At 41.4% G+C, this 17,288-nt stretch overlaps 1 protein-coding gene across 3 annotated transcripts in view; it reads right to left on the bottom strand.

Annotated features, from left to right (window-relative positions):
* The window catches only part of LOC1274421 (uncharacterized), a 151,268-nt gene that overhangs the window by 101,673 nt on the left and 32,307 nt on the right, over positions 1-17,288 (bottom strand). The window contains exons 1-2 of one of the 3 annotated variants that reach the window (XM_061641832.1): positions 4,203-5,449; positions 3,861-4,109 (exon numbers count right to left, since the gene is read on the bottom strand). The exons of the other annotated variants lie outside the window; for them this stretch is intronic. The gene's annotated coding sequence lies outside the window, so the exon portion shown is untranslated. Of the gene's footprint in view, positions 1-3,860; positions 4,110-4,202; positions 5,450-17,288 lie in introns of those variants that run through there. 3 annotated transcript variants of the gene reach the window in all.

Genomic DNA, 17,288 nt, shown 5'->3' with positions numbered 1-17,288 from the left:
CCACCTGATCCTGAAACAACATCATCACAACAGTGTCACCCCCCGGTGAATGATACCTTGGAAGCACCCAACTCAACACTTGTTTCTGGACCGCCCCAAAACCACCGTGCTTCATCTCCGCACCTACACCAGTCTACAATCGATCGCTTTTTTCTCAACTAGACGAAGTTCCGCTCATTGCACGCAACAAACACGCCAAGCCTCATGCTCTGACAACGCAGCTCAATTGACTTACCGTTTACCCGCTTTATCCAACCGCCACAATGACAACGCTACCGCTGAGTATTTAAGCTGCTATTATCAAAACGTTAGAGGTTTGCGTACTAAAACAAAAGAATTTCACTTAGCTGTATCGGAGGCAGACTTCGATCTCATCGCACTCACGGAAACTTGGCTTGTTGACAACATTCCATCTGCTCTTCTCTTCAACAACAACTTCTCTGTTTACCGCTGTGATCGCTCTCTCAGCGGCTCTAGCTCTCGCGGTGGTGGTGTTTTGCTAGCCGTTTCTAACGCATACGAGTCGATAGAATTACCTTCCCGTGATCGTTCTCTCGAGTATATTTGTGTGCGCGTCGCCTGTAATAACGCACATCTGTACGTCATCGTAGTATACATTCCACCGCAGCTTAGCTCCGAGATATCGACTCTTCGCTCTCTACATGATTGTATCAGCAGCTTCACTCTCACACTGAAGCCTTCGGATCTGCTGTTTGTTATTGGCGATTTCAATCAGCCTAGCATAAGCTGGTCCACAGCTGATCCTTCGTCCTCGCCAGCATACTCATCAATCACGCACTATGAACCAACTGCACGCTCACTGGCCAACAACACCTTTGTGGATGGATTTAAATTTAACGGATTAGTGCAACTTAATCACATCAATAATTCGCACGGACGCATGCTTGACCTGCTCTACGCTAACAATGCTGCAGCTAAATTGTGTTCGCCTGTCTTTCCAAGTGTTGTTCCGCTTGTACCTCTTGACTCCTACCATCCGGCGTTAGACTTCAATATACGTATTAACTCGTCGACCCGACGCAATTCGACGACTCGACAAAACTCGACGACAACCGCATTTTATCGTTATAACTTTGCTAAAGCTGACTATGTGAAACTGAACGACATGATATCAATGTTTAACAATAGCTTTCATTGTTCCAATTTTATTTCACTTGACGAAGCAGTATGTTCATTCTCGTCCTTCATGCTGCAAGCCTTTGTTGTATGCGTCCCAGTTCAGCGTCCTAAACCTAACCCCCCCTGGGCGGACCGCACACTAAAACGACTCAAACGTGTAAAAAGAGCTGCTTATCGTCACTACCAAACGCGCCGCTGCCAAAGATCTCGCTCTTTCTACTTTGACACGCACTCTTTATACTGCAGCTATAACAGATTTCGATATCGCAGATATTTGAGTAAAATTCAACGTAACCTTTGCAGGTGGCCTGACTCGTTTTGGCGCTTCTACAACAGCAAAACAAAATCCACGCATACACCGAAATCCATTACGTACAAAGGAGCAACAAGTGCCAACACTAATGAAATGTGCAATCTCTTCGCGGATCGCTTCGCAGATTGCTTTTCACCGGCCATGAATGATACCGATACCATTGATGCTGCTCTCGTCAACACTCCGGCTGGAGCAATTAACATGAGCACTCCTTTCATCGACAGTGAGATCGTTTTATCTGCCCTAGCGCAACTAAAGCCTTCCTTCGCTCCCGGACCCGACGGAATTCCTTCTACCGTGCTGAAACGCTGTCAAACGACAGTAGCACCTATCCTTGCAAAATTGTTCAATGCATCGCTAGCCAATCGCTACTTTCCCAAAGCATGGAGGAAATCTTGGATGGTTCCTATTTACAAAAAGGGCGACAGGACAGATGCCATCAACTACCGGGGTATTACATCCTTGTGTGCCATTGCCAAGGTGTTCGAACTAGTGATATACAAAAATCTGCTACATGCATGCCGCAGCTACCTAAGTCCGTATCAACATGGATTCGTGCCAAAAAAGTCGACTACCACGAACCTGGTTGAATTTGTAACCTATTGCACTAGTCAAATTGATGCCGGAGCTCAAGTCGATGCAATTTATACAGATCTAAAAGCAGCATTCGACTCTCTTCCGCACGTAATTCTTCTCGCTAAACTCGATAAACTAGGAGTTCCCAGCTCGCTCGTACAGTGGCTTAAGTCTTACCTAATTAATCGCACATACATCGTGAAAATTGATAAGCACATGTCCAAAGAAATAGTCAGCAGCTCGGGTGTGCCACAAGGAAGCAACATTGGCCCGCTTCTCTTCATATTGTTTATCAACGATGTTACCCTCGCTTTACCTCCCGACAGTATCAGTCTGTTTGCCGACGACGCAAAAATTTTTGCGCCTGTTAACAACACAGGTGATTGTACATTCCTGCAAGACTGCATCGAAATTTTCTGTTCGTGGTGCAAGCGTAATGGACTGACTATCTGCATCGAGAAATGCTACTGTGTGTCTTTTAGTCGATGCAGGAGCCCAGTGACTGGGACCTACTTCATGGACGGCACTGCAGTTAATCGACAGAATCATGCCAAAGACCTGGGCGTTCTGCTTGACTCTAGTTTGAACTTTAAACAGCATATCGATGACGTTGTAGCCAGAGGAAAACAATTACTTGGCGTGGTTATCCGGACAACTAATGAATTCCGCAACCCCATGTGCATCAAAGCTGTCTACAACTGTATCGTTCGTTCGGTTCTGGAATATTCGTGCGTAGTCTGGAGCCCAACTACCGCTTCTTCAATTGCTCGACTTGAGGCGATTCAACGTAAGCTCACGAGATATGCCCTACGCCTACTTCCCTGGCAGGATCGTAATAATCTTCCTCCGTATGCTGCGCGGTGCCGTCTTCTAGGCCTTGAACCTCTTTCGGTTAGAAGACGCAATGCACAGTGTTCTTTCATTGCTGGATTGCTAAATGGCTCTATCGACTCATCGCCATTGTTGCATCGAGTCGATATCTATGCACCATCCCGAACACTTAGGTCTAGAGAAACTCTACGGCTCGCTCAACCCCGTTCCAGTGCTGGTCGGTCAGACCCTATGTTCCGCATGTCGGCTGTCTTCAACACTGTCTCGGATTGCTTCGACTTCGACATCTCAACTCAGTGCTTCAAGGAACGTCTCCGGCTTTTGCCGTGGCCGCAGTGAATTGCGATGCAAATCTTGTTTTTGCTATGTATTTTTTCTTTTTTTTTATTGAACTGTTACATCTTAATTAGGCCATATGGCCCGTTGAAGATTAATAAATAATAATAATAATAATTCAACGTATGAGCACTGCATGGCAAATGTGGTAAGTTCAAACTATCGGCAGTAGCTACCATGTTGGCCGCGTTGTCAGTCACCAAAATGAATATTTTTTTTCTATATCAAATCTTTGGATAATCGATCGGATCCAACTGGCTAAATTTGGTGCTGTGTGACTTTCCGATACCTCTCCGCATTCTAATAAATATGAACAAGACAAGCTATCTTTAGTAATACAGTGTGCTGTCAATGCACAATAACTTGTGTTGATTATGCTTGTTAAGGCATCAGCCGTTAACGCAATTGTTTCGGCATCTATTAGATTTTTTTTAACATTGTTAACTGCCTCAGCATAAAGTCTAGGTAAAGCAGCGTTCGAAATAGTCTTTCTACACGGCATCTGATAATTAGGGTTCAGAGCTTCAACAAATTGTTTGAAATGATAATCTTCAACTATCGAAAACGGATAGTATTCTGTAAAAATCATTAGGAGTAAAAGAGAATCTAGCTTTTCTTTGCTTTTGGAGCATAGAGGCTTAATTGACCGAAAGTAGTTGCTTACAGTATTAGAAGTGCTAATCGGTTGTGGTGTTTCTTCTGTGATCGGTTCTTCTGCAGATGATGTGCACGGTTGTTGTGTTCTAGGTTGTGGAACAGTTGGGTGTTTGCGATCTATGTGTCGTTTAAGATTTGAAGTTGATCCATTGTTCCAGCTTATGACGCATTGACAATAACGGCTCCTCCGTCGCATTTTGAGAAGTGTTGCCATATATCACTCGTTGGTGCCATTATATGAGGTAACGATGAATTCCTGGAATTAGGATGTATTGTTCAACACTCTTTAATATTGGTAACCTTTCCTAAACACGAACAAACATGCAAACACGAGGCAATGAAAACTTACCTAACAATCGATGAGGAAATAAAATGCTTTACTTTCTAGCTTTGTTTGACCACGGATCACTTTATTGGTTTTATATGGTTAAAATGTAGTACTTTTTTTTCACAAACTGCTAGCTGCTATTCACACCACGATGTCTTGCCAATTCTGGTAATACGAAACAACCCAAGCGGAAATTTTCGGACGATAACTCATACACTCTCATAATTTGACAAGCAATATATTATTGTATGTGTGGTTCTTCCATTCGTAACATTTCGCTCTCCAAGCCAAGCGTTGAAGCAGGTTATGTGTATTTTTTTTTGTGTATTACGTTTAGTTTGCATCAGTTGTGTTCTTTCGTATCGTATCATTCATATAAATACCAACAATTTAAAAACTATTTAACCTCAAAATGTGTAACGCTAGACGTGCAATGAAGATAGCAAATATGCCATTGCACGCTGTTGTGGTTATGTGCCGAAAAAAGTCTGAATCTCGTACACTGTTTCGTTTGTCAAATCGTGCACGAAATATCAATCGAAAAAACAGCCGAAAAGTGACATTTTCACTCGTTTGGGTATGTGCCGAAAAAAGTCTGAATCTCGTACACTATTTCGTTTGTCAAATCGTGCACGAAATATCAATCGAAAACACAGCCGAAAAGTGACTTTTTCACTCGCTTGGGAATGCGCCAGTGAGACGACACAGGTTCTGTCAAGATGAAAATTTACAGTGAATTTTCTACATACTTGTGTGTGGTCAAAAACTGGTTAATGAAATGCACCATCGGTTGAGGGTTATAAATTGGTTGTGTTTTCTTTAGAGAAATCTTGATAAACTGATTCTTTTACTAAATGTCCTGAGCAAACATTTTAGGTTTTAAAATTAAAACTGTATTGATGTCAAATCTGGGAATGAAATGTGTTCCTCGCCAAATTTGACCACAGATGACATAGCAAATTTCACTATGGCCTTTTACGTACCAGATTGCAACTGCCAGGCTACCAGGCTGGCAGTGCTGCCAGTTTGTCGCAAAGCTGAGAAAATTTTAACATTTAATTATTTTAACCATATAAAACCAATAAAGTGATCCGTGGTCAAGCAAAGCTACAAAGAAAAGCATTTTATTTCCTCATCGATTGTTAGGTAAGTTTTCATTGCCTCGTGTTTGCATGTTTGTTCGTGTTTAGGAAAGGTTACCAATATTAAAGAGTGTTGAACAATACATCCTAATTCCAGGAATTCATCGTTACCTCATATAATGGCACCAACGAGTTAGCGCGTGGCAACGGAGCTGAAAAAATGTTGAAAAATTTTTCAACTTTGTCAAAATTGCTTGTCAACTGCAAAAAAGAGCTTTTCTCGTGGCCGCACCAAAAACATACACAAGAGCGACAAAAAGCTCCAACATCTGAATATCATCGATATTTTGTTTAAGAAGCACTAACTAGGTACATAAATCAATTAGAATCATGCATTTTAGCATTATTATCATAACAATGGTTCACAACTGCGCCAAATAGCTGTTTGTTTACGCTTTTACACGAACGTCAAATTTTGTCAACTTTTTTTCCTGGCTGCTCCAGGTCACAAAATTTTGACAAAAGCTAAAAAAAGTGACAAAAGCTCACATTTTGAAAAATTTGTCAGCATTTTGTCACTCCCGTGGCCTTTCGCTTAGTGATATATGGCAACACTTCTCAAAATGCGACGGAGGAGCAAAGTGCCGCTATTGTCAATGCGTCATAAGCTGGAACAATGGATCAACTTCAAATCTTACCGTCCAAATAGACATACAGCGAAAACGTCGCGCGCGAAAAAAAGTAGCTAAATTTTGCAAACAGAGCTACTCGTCGCGCGTGACAATTTTGCTTCATCCGAAATAATCGAATTATCTAGTTTTTTTACAAGCCAGATTAATGCCAAACACAAAAAATTAGATTTGAACACATTTCAACCTATTTTTGTGTGTTTTCAAATATAAAACAAGTTGGTTGACTGAGTCAAATGAGCTACTTTGATCTACACAAAGTGAAATTTAGAGCTATTTTTCGTCGCGCGCGACGTTGTCGCTGTATGTCTAACTGCACGGTTACCGTCCAAATAGACATAGAGCGACAACGTCGCGCGCGACGAAAAATAGCTCAAAATTTCACTCGGTGTAGATCAAAGTAGCTCATTTGACTCAGTCAACCAACGTTGCGTTTGGCATTAATCTGGCTTAATCTGGCAAAAAAACTAGATAATTCGATTATTTAGGACGAACCAAAATTGTCGCGCGCGATGAGTAGCTCTGTTTGCAAAATTGAGCTACTTTTTTTCGAGCGCGACGTCGTCGCGCGCGACGTTTTCGCTGTATGTCTATTTGGACGGTTAAAAGACACATAGATCGCAAACACCCAACTGTTCCACAACCTAGAACACAACAACCGTGCACATCATCTGCAGAAGAACCGATCACAGAAGAAACACCACAACCGATTAGCACTTCTAATACTGTAAGCAACTACTTTCGGTCAATTAAGCCTCTGTGCTCCAAAAGCAAAGAAAAGCTAGATTCTCTTTTACTCCTAATGATTTTTACAGAATACTATCCGTTTTCGATAGTTGAAGATTATCATTTCAAACAATTTGTTGAAGCTCTGAACCCTAATTATCAGATGCCGTGTAGAAAGACTATTTCGAACGCTGCTTTACCTAGACTTTATGCTGAGGCAGTTAACAATGTTAAAAAAATCTAATAGATGCCGAAACAATTGCGTTAACGGCTGATGCCTGGACAAGCATAATCAACACAAGTTATTGTGCATTGACAGCACACTATAATACTAAAGATAGCTTGTCTTGTTCATATTTATTAGAATGCGGAGAGGTATCGGAAAGTCACACATCACCAAATTTAGCCAGTTGGATCCGATCGATTATCCAAAGATTTGATATAGAAAAAAAATATTCATTTTGGTGACTGACAACGCGGCCAACATGGTAGCTACTGCCGATAGTTTGAACTTACCACATTTGCCATGCAGTGCTCATACATTGAATTTGGTGGTAAAAAACGCAATAAAAGCGTCTATTACAAACACAGTTGAAGAAGCGAAGCGTGTTGTGATGTTTTTTAAAAGGAGTGCTAATTATAAATTGTTTGAAATGCAAACCAAATTAAACTATGCCCAACAGAAATTAAAACAAGATTGTCCAATTCGCTGGAATTCAACTTACGAAATGTTGAAAAGATAAAAAAATAACAGAATTCCGTTAGTTTCCTGTGTGGCGTCAATTAACATTAAATCAAAATTAGAAGAACGTGATTGGACCGTAATCGAACAAGCGACAAGTGTTCTCGAACTTGTTAATGCAGTCACTATTGAAATTATAGGTGAAAAAATAGTCACACTTTCAACAATGGGTGCTCTTATAAGATCGTTGTTAAAAAAAATTTCAGAAAAAATGGAAAATGAAAGCATGTGTAAGGAAGTTTCTAAACTATGCAAAGAAATGGTACGAGGTATTAAGGAAAAGTTTGAATGTATGTTTCATTCAGAAATTATCAATAGCGCTATAATCCTAGATCCACGATTCAAAAAAGTAGGTTTTTAGGAGACGTTGCTCGATATGAATTTTGCTACGATAATTTAGTTAGCAAATTAATTCCTTTACAATCGGAAGCAAATGACTCAGATGAAGGTTCACAACAAGAAACATTTGAAAATGATGATGTTTGGGAAGTGTTCAAATTCCAAGAGCAAACACCCGTTAACAATTTTAATCCAAGAATATCTGCCGTTTCTGAACTTGATAGATATATATCGGATAAAAAAATTAAAATCAAAGACGATCCTCTACATTGGTGGCACACTCGTGGTGAAGTATATCCTACCTTGCATAAGTTTGTGAAACAATATTTATCAATTCCAGCCTCTTCAGTTCCATGTGAACGTATTTTTTCAAAAGCGGGCCAAATTTTAACGGAAAAGCGCAGCCGCATAACATCACAAAAATTAAAAGAAATGATGTTTATTCAACATAATTACAGACCAGAATGAGGTATTTCGAATCAATAAGGTTTAGTTGAAGAAAGAATGTCGAAACGACTATAAATGTAACACATAACAAAACAAACCCAAACTGTTTGTATAGTTTTAATACGTTAGATTAAGAAGATAGTAATTAAAAAACAGAAAAAGTAGATTTATTGGGGTAAAATTTATTTAATAAAGAAATGAATTTACATTACTAATTTCATTATCAAATTTACATCAATACATCAAAAATCGACATATGGGAGATTGTAGCATAACGCACCTGTACTCTAATTCCTTGGAGCTCTAGATTTATTTGGGTTATTTGGGCTCCGATTGCTATGGAGATCAATTTAATTTTACCAATGTTGTAAAAAAGAACGAAAATGCATCTAGAATATTGCACATCAACTAAACAAAGCATGCTGCAATTAAACGATGACTGCTTTTTCATCTAACTGTCAGAATGATCCCACGGTTTTTGCCCGAATTGATTGATTATTCGTCCTCTTTTTAATAAACCACAAAAGATCCAAATATACTTTAAAACGATCCATTCTCATGGAGATTCCGGAGCCGATTCCGATTCCGCAGCCGATTCCGCTTCCGAAGACGATTTTCCAGAGTTGATTCCGGAGCCAATTGCAAACAGTTGGATATAAACTTGCTGAAACTTTTCATACATTTATTTATTTATTTGCTTAGTTATTACGGCCCGGCCGTATTGTCGACTTATGTCGAAGTGTATTTCCAAAGGAGTATCCTCCTGTGGTACAGCCTTATCGGGGACTTACTCGGTTATTAGCTGTCCTTGATGATCCCAATGTTATGAGTTGTCAAAGCCTTCTACGTTCGTAGAGAATGGTCGTCTTCGTTGTTCATTGTTGTTCAACTATTGCTGTTTCCATGTGCTACTTCTTTTGGCAGATAACGTTCGTCCGACTGTCTGGATCCTCCTTCCCAAGAACGTTGTTCGAGGGAAGGTCTTCTGCCTCCGGTTTGATGTTAAGTGTCATACAAACATTTACGTACATGAGAAAAACACCTAGTATCATGACATTCCAGACAATCAACCGAATCCATTCTTGGTATCGCGACGTAAGAGTAAAAACACTCGTCGTTCCAACACCAGCCGTGCCCACAGCTGACACCCTGGAATGTCACGATGGAAGGGATGTGGCAAAGAATGGAAAAAGGGTCTAATTTTACGCGGTTATCTGGCCAAATGTATAAAATCCTCATGTATTCGAGGTCTCTGCTAGCTAATATATCCCTTATAGGAATGTTTTTTTTTTTTGTTTTTCGGCTGCCTCCACTGCCACTTAAAGGGTAGACCTTACATCATTATACTCCTCACAACACCAGAGGATGTGGTCCAAGTCATGAAAACCTGCTCCACACTTACAGGCCTTTGTTGGTGCTAGGTTTATGCGCTGTAGATGCGCATCTAGCACAAAATGGTTTGACATCAGTCGTGACATCATGCAAATGAATGCTCTCCCCACAGCAAGTCCTCCAAATCATAGATGCAGGGTTACCTTCGAAGATATCGCATATAGATGTCTTCCTAGATCATTGGTGTCCCATGCTCTTTGCCAGCGTGCCATGCAGAAATCCTTGACCGTGCTGGAGTATTCATGCGCGAAAATAGGTCTCTCATAAAGTTCACCTTCTGCTGCACCTCTTTTAGCTAGTGTAACAGCCCGCTCATTTCCGATGATACCGGTATGAGCAGGAATCCATACTAATGAGATCCTGAACGCCTTGTTGAATAAGGATCCCAGCAGTTCCAATATTTTGCGAATGAAGTATTCTTTGCTCTGCACAGCTTTTATGTGTTTGAGAGCTTGGACTGCGCCAAATCTGTCGGTATAAATGTAGAAGTGAGCAGGTGTTCCAGTGATAATGAGCATTGGTGCGACAAATATGGTTGACAATTCTGCTGTAACGATCCAGCACGGTTTTTTTCATTTTGTGAAAGGCTTCAACTGAGGTATTATATACAGTGGAGCGCCGTTTATCCGGGCTTCTCGGGACATGAGTTTGCCCGGATAAGCGAAAAACACGGATAATGAGTCAGATAATATATTTTAATACCAATTCCTGGTTATTTTTTGGAATTTTTTCTAGTTTTTGATAAAAATAACCCAGTTTTTATTAACTTCATGTTTTTTGAAAGAAAATTTTTAAAATTTGCCATGAATTATAGTGTTTTCTGTTATGACAATCTGCTCTTATAACCGCTTTTTCAAATATCCTCCTCATAACCCAATGTCACTTTTGTATTGAACTGTCATTTCTCAACAGCACGGATAAACGGAAAGCCGGATAAAAGGTACCCGTATAAACGGCGCTCCACTGCATACCAAAACCAATACCTTCTAATGATGCTGAGCCGCCAGTGAAGAATTGTTTAAGGTTGTCTATATGGCCAAACTTATCCATACAAGTGTTGCAAATGGTCATCCAGCGGAGACTGTTCGGAGTAATCTTAGTTTCGTCTGTCGTATAAGTATCTATACTAAAAAGGGAACTGTAGGAATCTGGGAGCTCGATACGGTCTGTTAAATTCATGGTGCTAGGGTGCGTCTGTAGTGAAACAAAATCATCATAAAAAGTCAAGATTTTGATTTTGGATTCCAACTCTTGCAAGGCTTCAAAATTTTCGATTACTACCGGGTTTGATACTGTGCAACGGGTAAGAAATGGAGTGAAAGGTATTCAAACGGGTTTTGAAGAGCATCACTCCGGACATCATTTCGAGGGACACAGTATGTGTTGATTTCTTACTGCCCATAGCTATTGTCCAGCATCTATACTGGAATCTTTCTAATTTTATTAGAAGCGTTTTGGGTGCCCAATGGAAACATATACTTCCATATTCCAAAACAGATCGTATTGTGGTTATATATAGTCTAGGCAAATCCGTTGGATGTACTCCCCACCAGAATCCAGTTATAGTTGTAAGAAAGTTGATTCTTCTGGTACATTTTTGTACTAGATATGCTATGTGTTTACTTCAGTTTAGTCTGGAATTGAACCAAATACCTAGGTATTTGAAATCGTTGGCAATTTCGATCTTTTGTCAATCCAAAGATATATCGATGTCAGGTTTGTACAATCTTTCCTCTCTGTTTTTTACGGTATCACTAAGGAAGGAAAAGATAACCATGGGGGCCTTCACGATTCTAATCAGTTATTTGTATGGAGTTTGACAGGCTGAAATTGTTGTGGGCAGCCGTGCCGACCCCTGGACTTGCCGTGGTAGTTGTGCTACCACTGGTCAATGTCCAGGGGACGACAGTGTGTCACGCACACTGTCGTACGCACACTAAGCGCGGGCCGCTTAGTGTGTGTTGTGCGCTCGGACAAGCAAGTGTTGCGAGCAGCCGGTCGAGCAGGGCTCCCGGCAGGGCACGGTACGGCTGGCGCGCGGCCGAGTATTTTAGTGTGTTGTGCTTGTTATTATTTATGATGTGTACTGTTATATTTGTGTATGTAATAAAGTACCTGAAAGCAAGCCAAAGACACAACAGTGGCGACGAGGATGGGATCCTCTTGCGTAAGGAGGATCCCTAGAAGAACCCGCGGTCACCATCGCGATCGAGCGCGTCGGTTGGAGCCGGCGCCATCGCGATGGCACGGGTCCCCGCGACAGTGGGACGCCGTTCGACAAGGACCGCTGCCGCCGCCGCCGTTAAGATCGTGGCCCCGGCTGTCGTCCCGCGATGGGGACAGAAGGGACAGCCGCACACACACACTCGGCGATGTTTGATTCGCCGGGCTGCAGGCCCAGGGAGCGCCGGCAATGGAAAGGTCGAAGCCTGATTGCCGGGCCATCTGCGGCGACGCTAGGTGTCGTCGGGCTGCAGCCCAAGGAGCGCCGGCAGTGTAAGAGGCGAATTGTCTTTCTGCCTAGCTGCCGGGCCATCATTGGTGACGCGAGAGGTCACTGAGTTGCTGCCGCTGTGTTCGACGGAGAGGGGGCGAGATGCCATGCCCCGGCGCAGCCGTCGTGTTGGACGGAGAGGAGGGCGAGGTTCCATGCCGCCCCGCTGCAGCCGTCGTAGACCAGTGAGAGGGGGTGAGGTTTCATGCCGCCCCGCTGCAGCAGTAGTGTTTGACGGAGAGGAGGGCGAGGTCCAATGCCGCCCCGATGCAGCAATAGTGTCAACGGAGAGGGGGCGAGGTCCCATGCCGCCCCGCTGCTGCCGTTATGTTTGACAGAGAGGAGGGCGAGGTTCCATGCCGCCCCGCTGCAGCCGTCGTGTTTGACGGAGAGGAGGGCGAGGTCCAATGCCGCCCCGATGCAGCAATAGTGTCAACGGAGAGGGGGCGAGGTCCCATGCCGCCCCGCTGCTGCCGTTTTTATTCGTCGGAGAGAGGGGGAGGTCGCATACCGTCCCCAGTTGCAGCACCGACGTGTTGTTCCCGACGTGAAGGGCGAAATGTGTGCCGTCCTTGCTGCAGCAATTGTACTTGCGGGACAAACCGGTCGCCGCCTTAGAGATCGCCAGCAGCAGCGTAGCAGCGTGCGGAACGAGTTGCTGGGTAATGCTCTCCTGCCGGATGAGGCTAGTGGGACATTACGTTCGCCGCCGGGGAGATTTCCTGCAACGTCGTAGCAGCGTTGCGGTAGCCGGGTAGCGGTGTCGCAGCTTAGGAGCAGCATTTGCGCAAAAATGCCCCAGGACAAGGGTCTATGGCCGGAGGGTGTCACCACACCGATATTCTCTCAATGGAATATGCGCGTGTCGGTTCGACCCCCTCCGGATAAGTAAAAGGGGGAGATGTTGTGGGCAGCCGTGCCGACCCCTGGACTTGCCGTGGTAGTTGTGCTACCACTGGTCAATGTCCAGGGGACGACAGTGTGTCACGCACACTGTCGTACGCACACTAAGCGCGGGCCGCTTAGTGTGTGTTGTGCGCTCGGACAAGCAAGTGTTGCGAGCAGCCGGTCGAGCAGGGCTCCCGGCAGGGCACGGTACGGCTGGCGCGCGGCCGAGTATTTTAGTGTGTTGTGCTCGTTATTATTTATGATGTGTACTGTTATATTTGTGTATGTAATAAAGTACCTGAAAGCAAGCCAAAGACACAACAGAAATCATGTAAACACTCCACACAAAACGACACGCGAAAGTGCAGATTTTGGCCCGATCCCAGCGCGGGACTTCAGTGATTCCTGTGCAGGCCTGCGCAGGTTTAGCGCCCTCAGTGGGCGAAATGGAGGAATTATTTTTAACGGCGGAGCAAAAAAACGTGTAAAAAAATTTAAAATTATTGGCGCCCATTTTTTCGTCCGCTTGTTCTCCCTCCTTCACCCTGCCCTGCCTTACTTGCGCTTCAGCCCTTCAGTATGCGTTGATTCATATATGTGCTATGCGGTTGTGTATTGTTATTGATGGGTGTTAGGATTTATTAATTTGTGTGTGACCTTGAGACGATACGGGAGAAGCTGGATAGGGATTCAAAGTGTTATCGGTGTATTGATGGTTTATTTTAGTTCGTGCCCCTGCTGATGAGACCATTCGATGCCCCTGCCAATCGAGGTTGAAGAAGCCTATTTCAAACAAGCTTTCATAAGTATACTGTACAATCTCCCAACAGTATCCAGTATCCTCTCCTCCCATTCATCAGTTACCATTTACAAGGGTAAATGGGGATAGCTCGACAAGCTGCTTGACAAATTTGCCGTAGGAGGGAAAAAGAAGGCATGAAAATGCGCGAAAGGCACTGGTCTAATCTTGTTGCGCGCAACATTTTTGCTGGCAAAATGTATGGATTTTGACAGCTAGCGCAACTTTGTTGCATGCCAAATTCTATCCAATTTGATTTTTGTCTGGCAACATTTTCTATTTACCTTGGTCATGATAATCGGGTGTATGAAATGACACAGCAGCAGTGTGCGTTTTGTTGACATCCGCTAAATTTGGATTTTAAGCATTTATAATACATTTGTTGGTGTATATGTTGTTTTTTCAACACTTTATTCAACAAGTGTAATCTAAAGTAAGTAATCTTCAAACTGACTATACAATAGAAGCATCTGCTATAATATTCATTGAATTTCTTTCATTTTTTATGTGTACTTCATTATATCACGTAGCAAAATCACCTATAACTCAAAATTGCACACAAAACCTTTTTTCATGCCCGCGAAATGAGTGCAGCAGAACGTAAACCCTGTTCAAAAATAGTCTAGCCTTAAACTTACTTATCCTTTAATAGTTTATGTTGTTTCAATAACATATCAGAAACATGATTTATTGGGATTAAAAAAATGTATATATATATATATATATATATATATATATATATATATATATATATATATATATATATATATATATATATATATATATATATATATATATATATATATATATATATATATATATATATATATATATATATATAGATATTATATATATATATATATATATATATATATATATATATATATATATATATATATATATATATATATATATATATATATATATATATATATATATATATATATATATATATATATATATATATATATATATATATATATATATATATATATATATATATATATATATATGTATATAAATGACACAGCAGCAGTGTGCGTTTTGTTGACATCCGCTAAATTTGGATTTTAAGCATTTATAATACATTTGTTGGTGTATATGTTGTTTTTTCAACACTTTATTCAACAAGTGTAATCTAAAGTATATATACGGCTCCGGAGCCGGCTCCGCACCGACGGCTCCGAAGCAGGCTCCGCACCAACGGCTCCGGAGCCGGCTCCGCTCCGACGGCTCCGGAGCCGGCTCCGCACCAACGGCTCCGGAACCGGCTCCGCTCCGACGGCTCCGGAGCCGGCTCCGCACCAACGGCTCCGCACCAACGGCTCCGTAGCCGGCTCCGGACTAACGGCTCTACACTCACGCCTCCGTTCCATAAATGAATATATATTCTCGCACGTGTGGAAGCTAACACACGATATGATTGCAGTATTGGCATGCATGACGTTGTGTAGCATTCGTTAGTCTCGTCTTTCTTAACAATATTCAAAACTAATCGATGTTTTTTTTGATAAATTCTTTTAAACATGACCTACTCCGCAATTTACGGATTACCTCGATTGAAACTTCATTGAAAAAGTTATTTTGGTCCTTTGTGTTAAAACAGGCTCCGGAGCCGTTGGAGCGGAGCCGTTGGCGCGGAGCCGGCTCCGGAGCCGTTGGTGCGGAGCCCGCTCCGGAGCCGTCGGAGTGGAGCCGGCTCCGGAGCCGTCGGAGTGGAGCCGGCTCCGGAGCCGTCGGAGCGGAGCCGGCTCCGGAGCCGTCGGAGCGGAGCCGGCTCCGGAGCCGTCGGAGCGGAGCCAGCTACGGAGCCGTTGGTGCGGAGCCGGCTCCGAAATTGCCTGGAGCCGATCGGAGCCGGCTCCGGCTTCGGAGCCGTTTTGCCCATCACTAGTGCAATGCGTTTGAAGTAAATTGACAGAAAGCCATGGGACGATTTTGACAGTTAAATTGAACATTGTTTATGTTTTGCGATGGACGTTGCTATGGAGTGAATGAGAGTTTTGTTCAGCATTTTGCACTCATGCCCTTCTAGAATATTACAGTAGAACGACGATTATCCTGGGACGGATTAACCGGCGGGCAGCTTAACCGTGCGTATGTATTTGACAGTTTTTTTATCGTGGCGAATATTTTCTGCGATGATCGGTTAGCAAAAATATTTGTTGTGCAGCTATCTAGTGTCTAGTTGTATTTTTAAACTTCATTTTTGATAAAAGATAATTTTTAAATCTATGTTATTGATTCAAAAAATATATTACTAGTGATTAATTGATAGGTTTTAGGTTGATTCTTACTAAAACCAGTGAATTTTATAATTTTTATATGAATTTGACATTTGTTGGACCATTATCCGGGGAAATCGATTAACCGGCTTTTGCCCGGTTTCGAGCTGCCCGGATAATCGACGTTATTCTGTACATGCAATGATTATAATAGTCAAAATAATAAACTTATTAAATGTTACTAAGAGTCACATGTGGCCCACGGGCCATAGTTCACGGGCCATATATATAATATCTTATTATATTTATTTATATCGAGAGGTTTGTTAAGCATTTAAATTTACTTGTTATCAACAAAACTCATAATAAAGGGCTCTCGTTATGAGGGGTCCCACTATATGTTTTATTTGTTATAGTTCCATCTTGATAGCACATGTATCACAATACACAAGTACGAGTTACATAAGAAACATTTTGTTTCTTTATCTACCGAACGTAGATAAAAGTAATCTTCAAACTGACTATACAATAGAAGCATCTGCTATAATATTCATTGAATTTCTTTCATTTTTTATGTGTACTTCATTATATCACGTAGCAAAATCACCTATAACTCAAAATTGCACACAAAACCTTTTTTCATGCCCGCAAAATGAGTGCAGCAGAACGTTAACCCTGTTCAAAAATAGTCTAGCCTTAAACTTACTTATCCTTTAATAGTTTATGTTGTTCCAACAACGTATCAGAAACTTGATTTATTGGGATTAAAAAAATGTAATCAACATAGTATCGAATGTTTGAAAAAGTTTGTTTTATTTTAATCTTTTCTTGATGGACATATAAATACACAACATAGGAAAATTTTCCACGTTACAAATGTATAGAACAGTATTATATATTTTTAGTATTTTATAATAGTATATTTTAAACTATTTTTTATTTATATTTATGTATTCTATAATTATAGTTTTTATTTATAACAGTTTATTTTATTGCATTTTAATTTATAAAAATGTTAACAATTATAACACCAAATAAATCTGTTGGTTGTAAAGTTAAGAGAAATGTATCATAACTTTAACACGTTCTGGAATCATTTTTGTCGATAAGAAAAAAATACAGATTCATGCCAAGATAAATATAAATTAAATTAAAAAAACGAGTTTTAATTACACATTTGAGAATTGTTTATATAAATGGGCTAAAAATTCCAGTAAAAACTGAAACATTTTATGTTGTAATTGTAATATAAGAAGACAATCATCAGTTTTTAGGTTCGTCTAA

This window comes from Anopheles gambiae, chromosome 2 (genome assembly GCF_943734735.2).
Source record: "Anopheles gambiae chromosome 2, idAnoGambNW_F1_1, whole genome shotgun sequence".
Taxonomy (NCBI): domain Eukaryota; kingdom Metazoa; phylum Arthropoda; class Insecta; order Diptera; family Culicidae; genus Anopheles; species Anopheles gambiae.
The sequence above is the reverse complement of the archived record's forward strand: the minus strand, read 5'-3'. Positions and strand labels throughout refer to the sequence as shown.